Here is a 15,827-nt window from a genome sequence, read left to right as displayed (position 1 = left end):
TTCCAGCTTTAGCTTTAGATACATTCTCCTGGTATCATCAAGGGCAGGTCTGGAGAAAAATTGTGTGTTTGTATAGAGATGGTAAGTGGAGCAGTTCATATTCTTAGTTATGTTGTGCCCTCTGGCAAGCCTGCCAGGAGAGTGCTGTGCTTGTTTTGTGAAGAGAAACCTCCTTCACATTCCAGCTTGAGCACATCTATTGTTTTCAGACATAAACAGATGTGTTCCTTACCTAAGGGAAGCTCTCAAAAATATGGAAGTAAAACAGGAGAAACTGATGTGAAACCACAACAGTATTTGACCTGTCTGCATGCATTAATAATCCCAACTTTAGCTGAAGGCAGACGTCTGTTGCATTCAGTTTTATTTATTTCCTTAGTTCCTGCCCTGCAGTATGTAAGAACAATGAAGGATATAAGTATTAACTTCTTGGGTTTAGTTTTAATTAGGATTTTGTTAAATACATACATGCTTATTATGTCATTCTTAATTGTTAAATGCAGGGTAATTCAGATTTGCTTAAAAAGAGCTGGAGAAAGGAGGGTAAACATACTCTTTGTCCTGCCAAATCATCCTCTATTCCACAGGCCAAAATCTCAAAGCGTGTGAGGAGACCAAACTACAATCCATAACAGAGCTTTTTCTAATAATTTGGAGAGGGTAGGTGAATTTTAATTGCTTGCATCTCTGCTGATTGCTAACAAAAAGAATGTATATTTGTAAATGCTAAGATTTTTTTTACTTCTATACATGTACTTTCTGCAATATGCTGATCTGTGTTTTCTAGCCTTAGCCAATGTCTGTAGGATGTTCACATATGCTGATCTGTGTTTTCTAGCCTTAAATCAATGTCTGTAGGATGTTCAGACATGTGTTAGACTTCAGGTGTCTGGGGAAGGTAAAACGATAACTCACCAGTGGGTCAGGGTTACAGTTCCTTCATGAAGCCAAGGCACAGCGAACTTGTGTAACTACTGGGTGTGCACTTTCTCCTTACAGTGGTGCGTCTCTCTCCTCTCCCTCATCACCCATCTATGTCACAGTTACAACACAGACTGTGATGAAATAAAAAACTGCTAATATTGAGTAACTGCTACTAGTACTGAGAAAAAGCACTTTATGTTGGAAAAGGACAGCAGGATGAGCATATCAACAAAGAGGAAATAAGGGGAGTGTTGAACACAATGCAGGTACAAAGGAAGGGGAGAAACCTTGGAGCGGGATGCAGTACTCCCAGTATAGCACTGTCCTGGAACCAGCTTTAGGCATGCTGGGAAAGCAACACAGCACAGCACGGACCGATCCAGCTTCTCTCCAGCACACCATGCTGTGCTGGTGCTGGTGCTGCCTTCATTGTCTGTGTCGTATTGCAGAGCAGAGGCAGCCAGCCAGGGTTAGAGACCTCCCTGCAAGGTTACATCCATCTGCAGAACTAGCAGCTTGGATGTAACAAACCTTATTTAAAGCAAAGATGCCCAGAAATTCATATTTTTTACCTTTTTTTTTTTTTTTAATCCACAGATATGAGATGGATAGTCAGAATAGAAGCTGGTTGTGACTCTCCAGTCACAACTGTGAAAGATGAATGTGAATGACGAAACTGTGGTGCTACAAGAAGGAAAACATAAGAATCTAGAAAATTGTATGGCAAAAAGAGATGGAAGGATTCAAGAAATGGAAATTAACTTTATCTCTAAATCTTGTAAATTCCAAAGTATTCAATTTTAAAATTTCAGTGGAAGTATCATCTCAGTTCCGTAAAACTCGGTGAGACATAGTTTAAAACATGAGGCTAAATATAAACTGGAACTACTTGCAAAAAAGGATAATTAGTGGTTCAAAACCCTTTTACTCAGACACAGAAGAATTTAATCAGTCTCATTCATAAGTAAAATGTAAAGTTTAATTTGTTCATAGAGCAAACAAGGTTTCCTGTAGAAATTCTTAAGAATGATAGTTATCATGATAGACTGCTATCTTTGTTCTTTATTTGATATTTCTGAATGTGCATCATATTAAAACCTTGGTTTTCATGCTACTGCAGTGTGATTCATATCTTGTGGTTAAAAAGACTGTCTTTTGTTTCCAAAATTTCTGCTGTGAGAAAACATCTGCTAAAATGTAGATAGTTTGTGGTGTGTGGATGAAATATGTATTCTTTATAACCTCCTCCAGTAAGAATAGACTCATCACAAGACATGTGACAACACTATTCCCACAGTTGCAGTCGAGTTGGCACATCACCCACTAATTGTATGATCAAATATTTTTTCTGTTTAGAAAGAACGGTTTCATGTGATATTTGCACATGTATGATTTGCATAATTTCCAGGCTGTAGTTGTATATGCTACTCTTGTTGCAGGACAGACTATTTCTATCACTTAAAACGATATAATCAAAATTATTGTTCCATAAAATATAATAATTTCTGTTACATAGAGCAAAGGCTCCTTAAAATACCAAGAAACACTTGTTCAACTGGAAATCCAGCTTTAAGTCCTAAAAGCAGAAACTTTTTCTTATTCAGTTGCAGTTTATTGGGCTGTAATGGGAACTGTCTAACATGTTACAACATGAGTACTCATTGACAGGAGCTACCTATTGTTAGTGGCATCTCCCAAGCTTCCAAACAGAGTTCATATGTCTAGACCAGACAGCCATGCTTTTGCGTCCCTTTGCTTCTGTACTCCTTTCCTCAACTGAGGATGGCTCCCAGAAGGAGCAGAAGATCCCCAGCCTTTCTGCCACATGCTCCATGATGTCTACCAAGTAGCCACCTTACCCTCCTCAATACCTGATGGCTTGGGCAATTCCTTTCTCATGAAATTGGATCCTCACTTTGTATTTCCAATCTCAAAGCAGCCCAGACCTGCACCAGCATCCTGAGTGAGAAATACAGGACCACCTGTAGATTGTCTGGAAGTACACCCATGCCACCCGGAGAGCTGTTCCTCAGAAACAGCTGTTCCTCACTCTGTACATGGATAAAAACGAATCATTTGCTTTGCAACCAGTAGAATTAGCACCGCAGTTCAACACTATCTTCCTGGATAAATGGTGTTACTGTTTGCACTACAGAGCAGTGGATACTCATGGGCTTCCTGGAATCCCTCGGTGGCCAAGAGAATGCTGTCATTGTGTACTGTAACATGGAAGAGAACTAGAATTCCACAAAGTTTTGATGTGAGAATTTTCACGTGAAAAAAACCCTATATTTTGTGATAGAGTGGCAAACTTGTAAGGATTTTGAAATGCAGGCTACCTTAATTGGATCACTCTATTTTTGTATATCTGCAGCAACTTCAAAATGTTTGTATTTAATTCAAACATGTGTAATGAAGTTATTAATACACTAACATTTTTTATGAGGAAGGATTTTGAAAAGATGAAACTTGTGGCTTTTTTTTTTTTTTTTGGAGTCACAGTATTTGACATCATCAACTGCTCAAACAGCTTCTGTTACTTTCTCAGCTATTGGTTTTGCCAGACTTTGCCAGTACACCACGGACAGACCTAGAGATAAAACTAACCCTCCAATGTTCTTTTTAGCTGTCATGTCAGCAGGCAAATGTGGACAAACAGGGAAGAATGAGCTATGCTTTCACCTACAAAAAGTGCAAGCACCATGTAGGAGCTTGTACTGCTTCTTTCTGTGTAACCCCTGTCTCACAGAGAAAGACGAGCCTTCAGCTTTCACCACAGTCAAAAGGTGCTGCTGGAGCGCACTCATCCTGCTAGATACCCTGATTGCAGTGATGCTGAACAGGGTTGTTACTCTGATGAAGACGAAACTAGAAACTCATTACAGAATGCCACCGTGACTGTAATACTTCTTACCAATAGATTTCTTTTTCTACACACACATACAGTCGTTGCGGATGTACATTGCTTCCTCTAAATTATTGATACTGTATTTTAATAGCACAGATATTGCATGGCTATCACATGGGAGGGTAGAAAGCATAATGAGTTGCTTTAAGATTATAATTTGTTCCAATGAAACCTGAATGTTGTGGTTTTGATTACATATTTAACTGCATGAGGGAAAGCACCACGTACACAGACTGGTAACGAAAGGAGGGAAAGGTTTGCTTCTCTTAAGTGCTTATAGTCTACAAAAATCTGTCAGAGTTTTCTGGTATTATATACATTTATTGTCTGTAGCTATTTAAGCTGTTAAATAGCTATTAAGCTATTTAGTTTACTTATTTAATCAAAAGGGTTATAACAAAGAAATGTGCTTCTTGCATAATGAAAGTGAAAAGAAAGACAGGGGAAAAGCAAAAAAAAAATTATTTAAAGACCATTATCTTCCTGCCACAAATTCATTAGAAAACCAGCTGGCAGATGCTTAACCATTTCCTAACCATCTCTAAGGTAAAATACCTCTCTACAGCCTTGCTTAAAGACAATAACAAGATGAGCTGTTTACAGGAGATTGTGCCAGCCCCAGGCAGTAACAGCACTGTACAAACCCACCCTTCTGCTGTGTCTATGCATTTTCTAAGTTGAAGCAATACAAAGGTAGACCTCTCTGAAATCCATCCTTGTACTTAAGTGCCCCCTTCAAATTCTTCACGTGATATAGCCCGAGTGAATTCTCAGAAGAATAGAAATAGCATGCTAGCTCCAAGCACAGTTCCAAATTTCCCTGTGTATAGGTATTCCTCAGTGGTCACTAAGGCTAGCGCTTCACCTGCTTTGTTAGGTATTGCAAGCAACTCTGTTGCAATTGTGAAGAACAGAAGGATAATGCTGCAATTTTTGCAACAAACTTCACTCTTGATAACTAAGTACTCACCCGGACAATGTACATACATAACTTCACACTTAGCCTTCTCTTTTTCCTGTTTCTTCAGTTTCACTAATTTAGCAGAAATTTCACAGCTCCTCTTCACAACCCCCCTGCAAAACCTCAGATGCACATGCTCCGCCTGCTCCACATATCATATAAAATAGAATTTAAGAGAGTCTTCCATGATATCATGTTACAGGAAAAAGTTACACTTCTTAAGAAAAGAAAGAAAATAGAGTGGCTGAAAATAGCCCTTTACTCATATTTAAATAAGTTTTTAAAATCAATGTTACATGTAGGGGTAACACATAGTACGCTCACTTGTCCACAGGAAAGCTCAACTTCATTTCTTAATTATTAAAATTAAACTGCAAACTGAGTTCTAGATTTTAGATAACACGGGAAATAAAAATGTGTGCTCCTATATCCTGACTGTTTCTTTAAACCATGAAAATGTGTTCCCACAGCTAAGTAGTTAATGTAACAGATGTCTTATCTCCTCCTAGACCGATTTTTTTCTTTGGCTGCTTCCTACTACTGAAAAGCAGAAGCGTGTATTATGTTTGGTAAGCAGCGTGGTATTCAAAGACTGATGTATTCAGCTATGATCCTGAGAAAGATTATTTCATCATTGGTTACAAACGTCCCCAGGGGTGGTGTGCCATGTTTTTCTCTGTTTTTCTTTGGATCTCTTTCTTTTTACAGTTTGAAGCAGAGCTCACTTTTGCAGTTTGTAGGAGTATCATATATGTTTTCTTGATAATAGTCAGCACTAAAAGAATGCTTTTGGTTTGGAATGCTTGAAGAAAGCCGTCATGGAGTGAAGTGGGTGTTTCCCTGTTCTCTGACATTTTAATGGGCTGAGCTAAACTTTACAACCGTACATGCCAGTTACCTCAATGGGATTGCTCTTGTATGGAAGTGATCAGATGCTCTTAAGAGGGACCCTCCCTTGGATAGGGAACTGACAGTCTGATCAGCATAAAGTACACTGTCTCTATATGCAACTGTGACCTCTTCCAAAGCCCTTTATGGAACTTAGGGCATTGGTGACATTTTGAGAAGTCATGTTTCCTGGATTTTCTCTCATTTTTATGCACTTGACTACTAACAGTCTGGGTATCCAATTTTAAAAGATTTTTTTTTTTGGTAGACATGGGGGAAGTCGTGGAGGAAAATGATTCATTTAGTTGCTCTGTGTGGGTGTGTGAGCCTATGGATTTAAAAAGCCACAGGAGTACAGAAAGATACAGTGGGAGGAGAAATTGCACTGAAGATTTTGTCAGCTTCAGAAGCAACGGGTGTAGTTTCGGATCTATATTTCTCTATTTGGCTGTATCAGTGAGAACTTGGTATTAGAACGAAAACATGATTTTTCAGTCGTGGTTGGACTTCCGTCATTTTATCTGATTAACAAATATAGTAACATCTTGTCTCTCAAGTGGTTTAACATCTCTGTGGTATAAATGTCAAGAAATGGCAGAAATTTTCACTTCAGAGCTGATATGCCTGAGCATTTAACTCTGTCGAAAATGGTAAGGGTACAACCCCTGTCTAAATTAGGTGGATGAACAGATCAGGAGAGTAAGCCTTAAAGCATTACTAGGCTGCTTTGGCCTGAAATATATCCAGGGAAATGCACACTGGGCAATGGTGGGGGTTGCCTAAAAGGGAAAGGTGTGGTGGGGTGTCGGTCACCCTTTTACAGACTTTTTAGAGCCTACCAAGAAGGCCTGATTGAAATGCCAACACCAAAACAAAAATGCTTTGCTGCAGTATAGTAGACCACAGTGTCAACACAGCAGCACTGAACACAAATCTGCCTTAAAAGACTATTGTTTTCTGCTCACTATACATCCACTCAAATATAAATTTTAAATTAACAGTAATAACCAGCCTGCCCCACACACCCCTGGCCCCGAACACTGGCAGCACGTGTTTTTTTAAACACAGCTTTAAAGAAGGACATTTTAGAGACAAATGCTGCTCTTTCTTGACAAGTCTACCTAAACTGGGAGTAATGGGAGCTATTCCTGATCCCTGGTTCTGTCAAGAGATGAGAGAAGAATTCCCTCAATACTGAGGTAAGGTTCAGGCTTATGAAACAACTTCTAAACTTCTCTCTCACAAAGCCGATGAAGTCCCCAGCAGAGGGAGCTTGCCTGGGTGCTAGGGGAGAGAAACCAGGTTTCTGGACTATGAAGGATTCTGGCTGCAGGAAACATCTCACAAACTTCAGCCAAGGGTAGTGTCTTCTCCCTGTGAGGCGTAAACAACCTCTTAACTTTCACCAGGGACCACAGTGGCTTTTGGTGCAAGCTAAATCTGACAGCTTGAAAGCAGCAGCAAGCTCTGCTCTCTGAATCCTTTGACCTGGCTCTTACACTGCAGTATCCCAAGGCAAAATTTGTATTTTCTTTGCCACTAGTAAATGTTTACGTTTCAAAGTTAACTTGGAGGCCCTTCAACCTGTACAGAAGCTGTGGATTTGGAGAATGGCTGAAGAAGTCTCTCTCCTCACACTTGCGTTTTGTTTTGATTTTTATGTTTTTTATATATGTGAAGCCACCGACTTGTAATCTCAGAAAACAGAAATATCACCTTTTCTTTTTGTCAGTTCAATGGACTTCTCAGATCAACATCAATGCCTATTCAGTACAAACATACAGGAGAATGTTCATGTGCTAAGCTTCAGTGACTGCTTATGAATGTAGTAGAACTTTCTATGGGAAGCTGACCAGACAAAAAAAAAAACCATGAGTGATCATTTGGGTAAAAGGCTAACACTAAAACCAGAGGCTAAGATGAAGAAAGAACTGGAAGGCAAGAGGGTAGAGAACTTGGTCTTGCTAAGGGCCAAAGGAGCCTCGCAGACTCATTCGGTAGGCCATAGTTACAAGTGCATCACCCTGTACAGTGTGGTGGGGGAAGAAACCCAACACCACTGTGGCCACAGGATTTACAAAAGGGAATTGTGGACCTAGTCTGGTGCCCCAAGTCAAAGGTTCTCTAGCAGAGATTTAGGAGCTCACAATTAATAGCAGGTCAGGCTCTGTAATATTTCAGTACTTACAATTAGAGAAAATATAAGGTCATGTTTCCAATTTACAATTCGTTCCTTGAAGTCTGGCATTGCTGATGATACTCAAGTAATGGTTCTTAGAATAATTTACTCATCATGCTCTGATTTGGCTCAAGATTTCTTTTGTATTTGTATACATTTAGAGTAGCCCATGTCTCGAGTTTGTTAATTACAGCTTTTGAATTTGTTCTCCTCAGCATTGCAGAGATCCTTCTATTTAAAATAACAGTAGGAACATAATAAATGAAGAGAGGAAAATAATCAAACACAACTGCCTTTAAGCTGATCCACATCATGTTATATTGGATACTCCATCAAAATAAAAAACACTTAGAAAAGAGTGATTCTTTTATGGCAGTGAAAACCAAATGCATTCAACTTATTGGAAAGATTAATGAAATTGCACCATGTTGCTGCCTTAATCCCATTAGGGCTTAAAGAACATTAGTTTATTCACAGCCTTCTTTCATCTAACACTAGACAAAGCCCTATATGAAATCATTATTCAGAGTCCCTTTAATATTATAGATCCTGGTTCCATGTTTCTCACTTGCAATGAAAATGGCTCATTTTTAGAACTCACAGGTTCATTATTCATATTTCTAGCAAATTAAAAATAATTTTTTTTCTGCTTGTCATGTAACTAATCATGTATTAATAAACTTCAGTTGTTGTCTTTACTAATAGAGATGTGTTTTTAGCTTATCTGCACACTAAGGCTTTGGAAAGTGGTACTTAGTTGAGTTCAGTCATATTTCTAGCAATGCCTCTTTTGTGGTTCACCCTTTTCCCAGGAGACTCCTATTTTAGCTTTTCCATACTGTTATCAACACAGAATCTTTCTCAGTCCCCAGAAGGCTCGGTTTTAAGCCACTTGTTTCCAGTTTGTTTCAAATCTTTGCCCATAATATCCTTCAGTGCCATACAGAGCAGCTATTCACCAGATGCCAGATGCATAGTGCTCTTCAGTTGGCTCCTTTCCTCAAGATAACTGATTTCTATGCCAAGCTAATTTCTAATTTTTGGACTTCATAGCTGCTGATTTTGCTGTTTCCTCAGGGCAGTTGTTACTGGAAACAGTCCCAGACATCAGTGACTACTGTCATAAAACTTTTGAAAATGTCTCGATATACTCTCTTTCTCATGTATTTTTCCTGGAACTTCTAAGGGTGAGCAATCAAACCTCAGTAGGAACAGGGAATTGTGGAACACAGAACTTGTTGCAGAGCTGAAGTGTCAGTTTCATAATCTATGAGAGCTACATTTCAACAGCTGCTTTTACATCCTGAATAATGGGCTTTTAACAGTTTTTCCCCAGACATTATTTAAACATATATGATGATGTAGGTATATTCCATAGGAATTTATTTTTCTTGCCTACCCTATTAGGCTTCTTGGGATTTTTTCTCAGAAGATGAAAACACACATAAAACTACATCACAGTTGCAAAATTGCTCCATATCTGAGGTGTCTTACAGCTGACAGGTTCAGGGTTACCCCAAGTTTTATAAGTTATAGAACTGAAATGTTTGAAGATAGGACTGCTTAGTGTAAAACACTACACACCGCTGAGTCTAGAACTTTATAGTGCAAGAAAAGGTACCAGCAGTGATACGCCGTGTGTTTATATACTTATTACAATACTGCCTTCAATTACGTGATCACTTGCTATCTAATTCCATAGCATTCTATGTTTATTCTGACCTATCAAGAATTACATAAGAAGGAAAATTTAAGGTTTCTCAGACTGCTGTAAATCCTAGAATTTTTACTTTCTTTCCTTACAGTAAGCTAAATTTTAATTTTTTTTTATGTAATAATGGTACATATGACAGAAGTATCTTTAGTAGTTTACAAAATTACATTCAAGCAGCATGTTAATACTGCTTATCCATTTTCTCGGATTTGTCTTCTCCCTCATTCGTCTTTAGGCCTATCAAAAGCTTCTTTTTCTAACTACCTCATTCCCTACAGCAGATGTTTTGCTGATCCTTTTCTCAGAGAAAGAAGAGAACGTAAAAGCAACTACTCCCCAGGAGCAGAGCCTGATCCCTTTAAGGGCTTACTTTAAGCCTCCTATCTGAAGGATTTTGTGGGAAAGCACCTGAGTGGAGTGAATACTTCTGATTTGCAGGGAGCTGCTTTCTCTGGAGAAGTGATGATTACAGCGAGATGCTGGGGAGCCGGTTATCCCTCCCACTGTTCCAGTTACAGGAACAACACAGAAGCACAAAATAAAGGCCAGAATATCATATGTGACAATATTTACATAGTGAAAAGCACACACAGAATTGCCATAGGTGATTTACACACACACCTGTGTTGGGTAAATCATTGAATAATCCCTAAAATAAGGATCAAGGTACAGGTTGTCAAAATAACCATTGTTCATTTTCCTTTCTGCATTTCAATTCATTTTACAGGAGACATTCTTCCTGTATTAATTATATTTTAGAGTATCTCAGATATCTTATGATTTTTATCTGCTGCAACCTCTGTCTGGTGGCTATAGCATACATTAGCTTAGGGTTGGATTCCCTAACCTACCATCAGCCCTTCCTATTTCTAACTACTACTATCAAATAAAGTTCCTTTAGTTTATATGCTGGCTATTCTGCTTCAGGGCCTAGCTTCCTCCATGCTGATGGGCTGGTTACAGCTGTCCAGTCTTCTCTCCGCCAGCCCTGCATGATTAACTACATCCAGACACTGTCATTTCAGACACTGATGAGGAGAAGGGGAATTCAGCTTCCTCTTTGTATTGTTTCTTATCAAGAGACGGAACGCTCTTGGGTGGTGGTTAAAGAAATAATGTTATCTGTTGTACACATTCCCTGGCACAACAGCCAAGTGAAATGACACACTAATAGAGACATTGCATCTGCTGGAGAAACTCCCGAGAGTCTTCTGAAATCCATCCCTGTTTAGGAAAGTGTAGATCCAAATATGGATGCTGGGCGTTTTTTATTATTTTTCTTTTTTTCCAAAGGTAAATGTGCATATGATCAGTATTCCTGAGCGGAGTTGCTGTCTTCATTCAGAGCTTTAGATGGGTCTCCTGCAAAGCAAGAAGGGTAACATTTTAGATTCTCAAAACTATAACAAAGATAATTAAATACAGACAGGCCTTAGCCATCAGTTTCCATTTTGCATACCAGCTTCTTTGGAGCAAGTGTTTAGGTTAGGGTCAGTAGACATACAGGGATTTTCATATCTGGATTTGAATGTGTGCAGATCCTGAGAGTGTTTGAATAGCAGGTTTGGACTGCAGCCTTCCATCTTTTCCCATCTTCCTAAACAGTTGTTTCATATTGCTGCACCAAAAAAAAAGGTCTTCTTGAACCACTTAATATCTTTCGAAGTTAGGAAAAGACTATAATTTAATAGTGTATTTCCACTTTTTATTTTGTACACACCAGCCACAGATATTTGTTGAATACTAGGGCATGTAGTGACAGGACAAGGGGGAATGGCTATAAACTGGAAGAGGGCAGGTTTAGATTAAACATTAGGAAGAAATTTTTCACTTTAAGGGTGGTGAGGTACTGGAACAGGTTGCCCGGAGAGGTTATTGAGGCCCCATCCCTGGAGGTGTTCAAGGCCAGGCTGGACGTGGCCTTGGGCAACCAGATCTAGTGGGAGGTGTCCCTGCCCGGGGCAGGGGGGGTGGAACTCGATGAGCTTCAAGGGCCTTTCCAACCTAAACCTTTCTATGATTCTAAGGTTCTTGTGAAACTAGTGGACTGGAATATCTTTGTTATTGTTGTTACCATTTCTATTATGCCAAAGGGAAAAGGGAAGTAAACCCGAACAGACTGGACTTGTCAGCACTGTCAGTGTGTTTCTGTGTGGATTCTGTGTGAAAAAAAGAAAAAGAAATTCTGAGAATAAAGAAGTCTGACAAAATTCGGGAAACACCTTACCTCACTATTCTTCCTCTTTTATTTTTTTTTTAATATTTGCTTGGTTTCCTTTGTTTTGGTAAAAATAGTAAAATGAGCAAATGTATTAAGTTGAATGAAGGAATGACTATTTATAGTCACACTCTTTTTTAATTTTTCCACTCTCCCTTGCTAAGTAAATCAGTTAAGAGAACTGAAGTCTTACAACAATTAGCAGCATTTGTTTGACATTATAGTCTCTTTAGATGAAATACAGAACTATTATGATGGATACTAAAATGGGACAGGCAAATTTTTCCCTTTGAAGAAGAGGTAATTCCCCAGCACAGTGGAAGCCTTTGCTTCTTTTCCTTTAATCCTCAAGAGAGCTGACACCCTTATTCATGACATTACCCTTATACCCTCACGTTGGCCTTAGGACTATATTCTGGTTGATGCCTTCTTTCAATATCCTCCCAGCTATCTCATGCAAAGAGAGATTCATCTCTCTGCTGCTCTGTCTGGAACAACCTTTAAACTCAGTATTTCCCCTGTATGTTAGTGTCCAGTTGGTATAAAGGCAGTAAAAGGAGAGACAACTGGTGTCTTGTTTGAAGACGGGAAGTGGTTGAACTTGGTCACACTGCCTAGTCAACTCAGAAGGTCTGCAGAGGTTTCTTTTCTTGTCTACTGTGAGGCTCCAGAAGTTTTCCCCAAAACAGGAGGCAGTATGAGTCAAATGTATTTTTCAAATGTCAGTTCAGCGAGTTGCATAACTGTGAAAGCCATACAAATGGATTTCACTTTTCTGCAGAATAGTTCACACACACAAAACTGTACAATTACCTCATGAAACAAAATCCTGAAATGTTCAGGTCTGTTCAAAACTCTGGTATAAGGAAAAGGAAAAGGAAAAGGAAAAGGAAAAGGAAAAGGAAAAGGAAAAGGAAAAGGAGGAGAGGAGAGGAGAGGAGAGGAGAGGAGAGGAGAGGAGAGGAGAGGAGAGGAGAGGAGAGGAGAGGAGAGGAGAGGAGAGGAGAGGAGAGGAGAGGAGAGGAGAGGAGAGGAGAGGAGAGGAGAGGAGAGGAGAGGAGAGGAGAGGAGAGGAGAGGAGAGGAGAGGAGAGGAGAGGAAGCAAATACTGCAGAAGGTGCACTGTAATACAAAATATACCTTCATTTTTAATAAACCAAAGTATTATGGCTACCTAGCATAGGCAGTAAATTTTGTTACTGATATTTGAAGTAGTCCTACTGGAACTGATCTTTTATAGTAGGAGAGGAGATGGGACTCCCCATTTAAGGAAATTTAAGAAAACATTTTAGGAAAAGAAATCCAGATTCAAATTATATTGTGAATGTATCTTAATAATAGTAGCTATACTCCAAAATAGATGGCTAATTTAACCATAAAATATCAATGCAAATACTCATCCTTATGGTTAAAAAGGTATTAAATATATATTTATACATATAAAAACTGTCTATCTTAAATAAAAGGCTGGTTGCTTTTTCATGGGTGATTTTTCAATATACTCAGAAGTAATTTGGGGTTTTAAAAAAAAAGATAAACAGACCTAATGATACTTTGTCTTTTTATATACTGCATACCAGCTACAGGCATAGCCTTCTGCATTACGACAAAGAGTGTTCATGAGCTGCTTTCCTCCCCCCATCTCCCTCCCAGAAAGTATTATTACTGAGACATTTTCACAGGTGGGAAGAGAGTGAGGAACTGTTTCGGGGGGTTTATTTTCAAGTCATTGATAACATTTTAATTGAAACATTTCTGAAACCGCATCTGAGCATTTAATGTGTGTAGAGTGAAGTGCATACTATGCTGTGCAGTGGAGTCTTGCAAAAGGAAAAAAAATGCATCCATGCTTTGTAAATACATTTTTAGTTCTTGGAAATTTGCACAAAGAGTTTTGTGTCATGCCATGTGCTGACACCTTTGAAATCTTGCTTGAAGTAGATTATAGCTTTGCCTAAATTGGGGTATTTGCACATGATGGTTTATACGATGACGAATTACTCTTCTCAAGTACAGGACTCCGTACAGTTGTTAGGTTTAGCACTGCTATATAAAGCATTAAGCTTATTAAGCCCAAAAGAATTAAATTATGCTGAGGCTATTTGATTAGTTGTGTCCAAAGGAAGACACAATTGCAATGAGCTAAAAGCTTGAAATGAACATTGTTAATAGTAGTACATCATAATTAAAGAAAAATATTTGCCTAACTATTTTCATTACATCTGTTTTCCCCTTTATTTAGTCCATTTGCTGTTCTTGTAAAAACATTATTTGCCTTCCAGGTGATTGAAACCATGAAAGTTGATTGAGCTTTCTAACCTTATTTCAGTGTTTATAAACACTACACACAATCTTGCATTCACAATCTGTATTAAAAATTCTGGATTTGTTGTTTTTCTTTCAGAATGTTAAATTATAGGCATCTTAGTTTATATTTTCTTGAAACATCCAGGTCTGTTTATGAATTGTGATAGGAAAATTAAATAGCATCTACCCATTTCAGTCTGGCAAACTTAGACCAGTCATGAATGGAAGCTGGTTGATATTTCATTAGCATTATTTTTAGTTGAAGCAAATGGAAAACTTAGGTGCCTCGTGGTGGTCTGCTAAACGATGAAGAAGAGAGAAGACTACTGAAGCAGTGAGGTAACACACTGAGCAAATCAATAGATTCCTGCAGAAGCAGGTTATTCAAAATTGGCACCTTGCCTTCAGAACCAGGTCGTGATACAGAGATAGCAAGTGATGTCTCATGGGCAGCCTTCACAGCACAGCTGTTTTCAGCAAAATATAATTTGATAAGCATTTTCATCTCAGCACAATTTAGCATATTTATTCCTTCATAAGTTGTAATTCCTCTTAAGAGGAATGATCCTATCAACATAAAGGGGTCATAAGGACTGCTGCATGGTCAGATTAACCTCTCTTCTACTTCATTGCCTCCAAGCTTTAGATCAGTTCTGCTTGATTTTGGAAACAGTTTGTGTGATGTTTCCAGGCTACTCTTTCCATTTGTTGTTGTGATACTATATTTATTTATCTCTATCTATTACTTTATTTATTTATATTAATATTTATTGGCCCATTCCTACCATATAGCCTGGTTCTATGAGGATTATATATCAGCACTGTATTTTAAGACTTTTCTATCTCTTCATTTTTGTAACTTTTTTTTGTAACTAGCTGTTTGTACCATACAAATAACAAGAATTTACACTGGTGTTAATATTCCCTTTTCTTCTTCACAAACTGAGGCGAACAAGCACCTGTTTATAATAGGGCTGTTTGCAGTATTTATGTTGAAATCTCAGAGCCATCGGAACTTCAATTTAAGGCTAAGGCTATGTGGATTTATGAATCTTAGCTCATTCCTGTAGAAGTTTTTAAACTCCTATATGGTGGTTGATAGGGTAGATGTGGATGTCATACTGTGGTTGCCCTCTGAAGTTGCTTACAACAACCCCTAAAATCCCAGGCTTTCTCACTGCCTCTGTTGAGCTTGAAACACCTGATTCCTGGAGGTCCTATGGGACGAGCTGAGAGAGGAGGTTGACTTTGTTTCCCTCAAGGTGAAAATATGGAATGAAGGCGAACAGGCATGACTTAGGGTTTTACCTACTCAGGGTTTGTGCAGTATGTTTATGGCTCAGCAACTATTTATTAGTTATTTAAATTAGTGTTGTTATGATTATCCATATGATTGCTTGTGGCATAACCACTTAAGAGCAACGATTCCTTAGAAACATTTCCCTGGGAACTTTTCCACTATTTTTCATTGTTTTCCACTCAGTAACAATAGCTCTTCAGGAGCAATTTGGCAACTGGGCATCAATATATTGCTACTGGGTTTTGTTTTGGTTTTGTTATTACCTGTATTGAGTGTTAATTGTGTTATTTGTATTTGTAACGTGGTATGTTAAGGAATGTAAGGTTATTTCGTATTTGTTAGATTTCAGGCAGCATGTTCAGTTTAATTCTGAATTTTCAAGACTCAACTTCTCAGGATAATTCAAATGTACTAAATTATTATGCAGA

This window comes from Charadrius vociferus, unplaced genomic scaffold, assembly GCF_000708025.1.
Source record: "Charadrius vociferus isolate BGI_N301 unplaced genomic scaffold, ASM70802v2 scaffold262, whole genome shotgun sequence".
Lineage (NCBI taxonomy): Eukaryota > Metazoa > Chordata > Aves > Charadriiformes > Charadriidae > Charadrius > Charadrius vociferus.
This window is presented reverse-complemented; position numbering follows the sequence as displayed.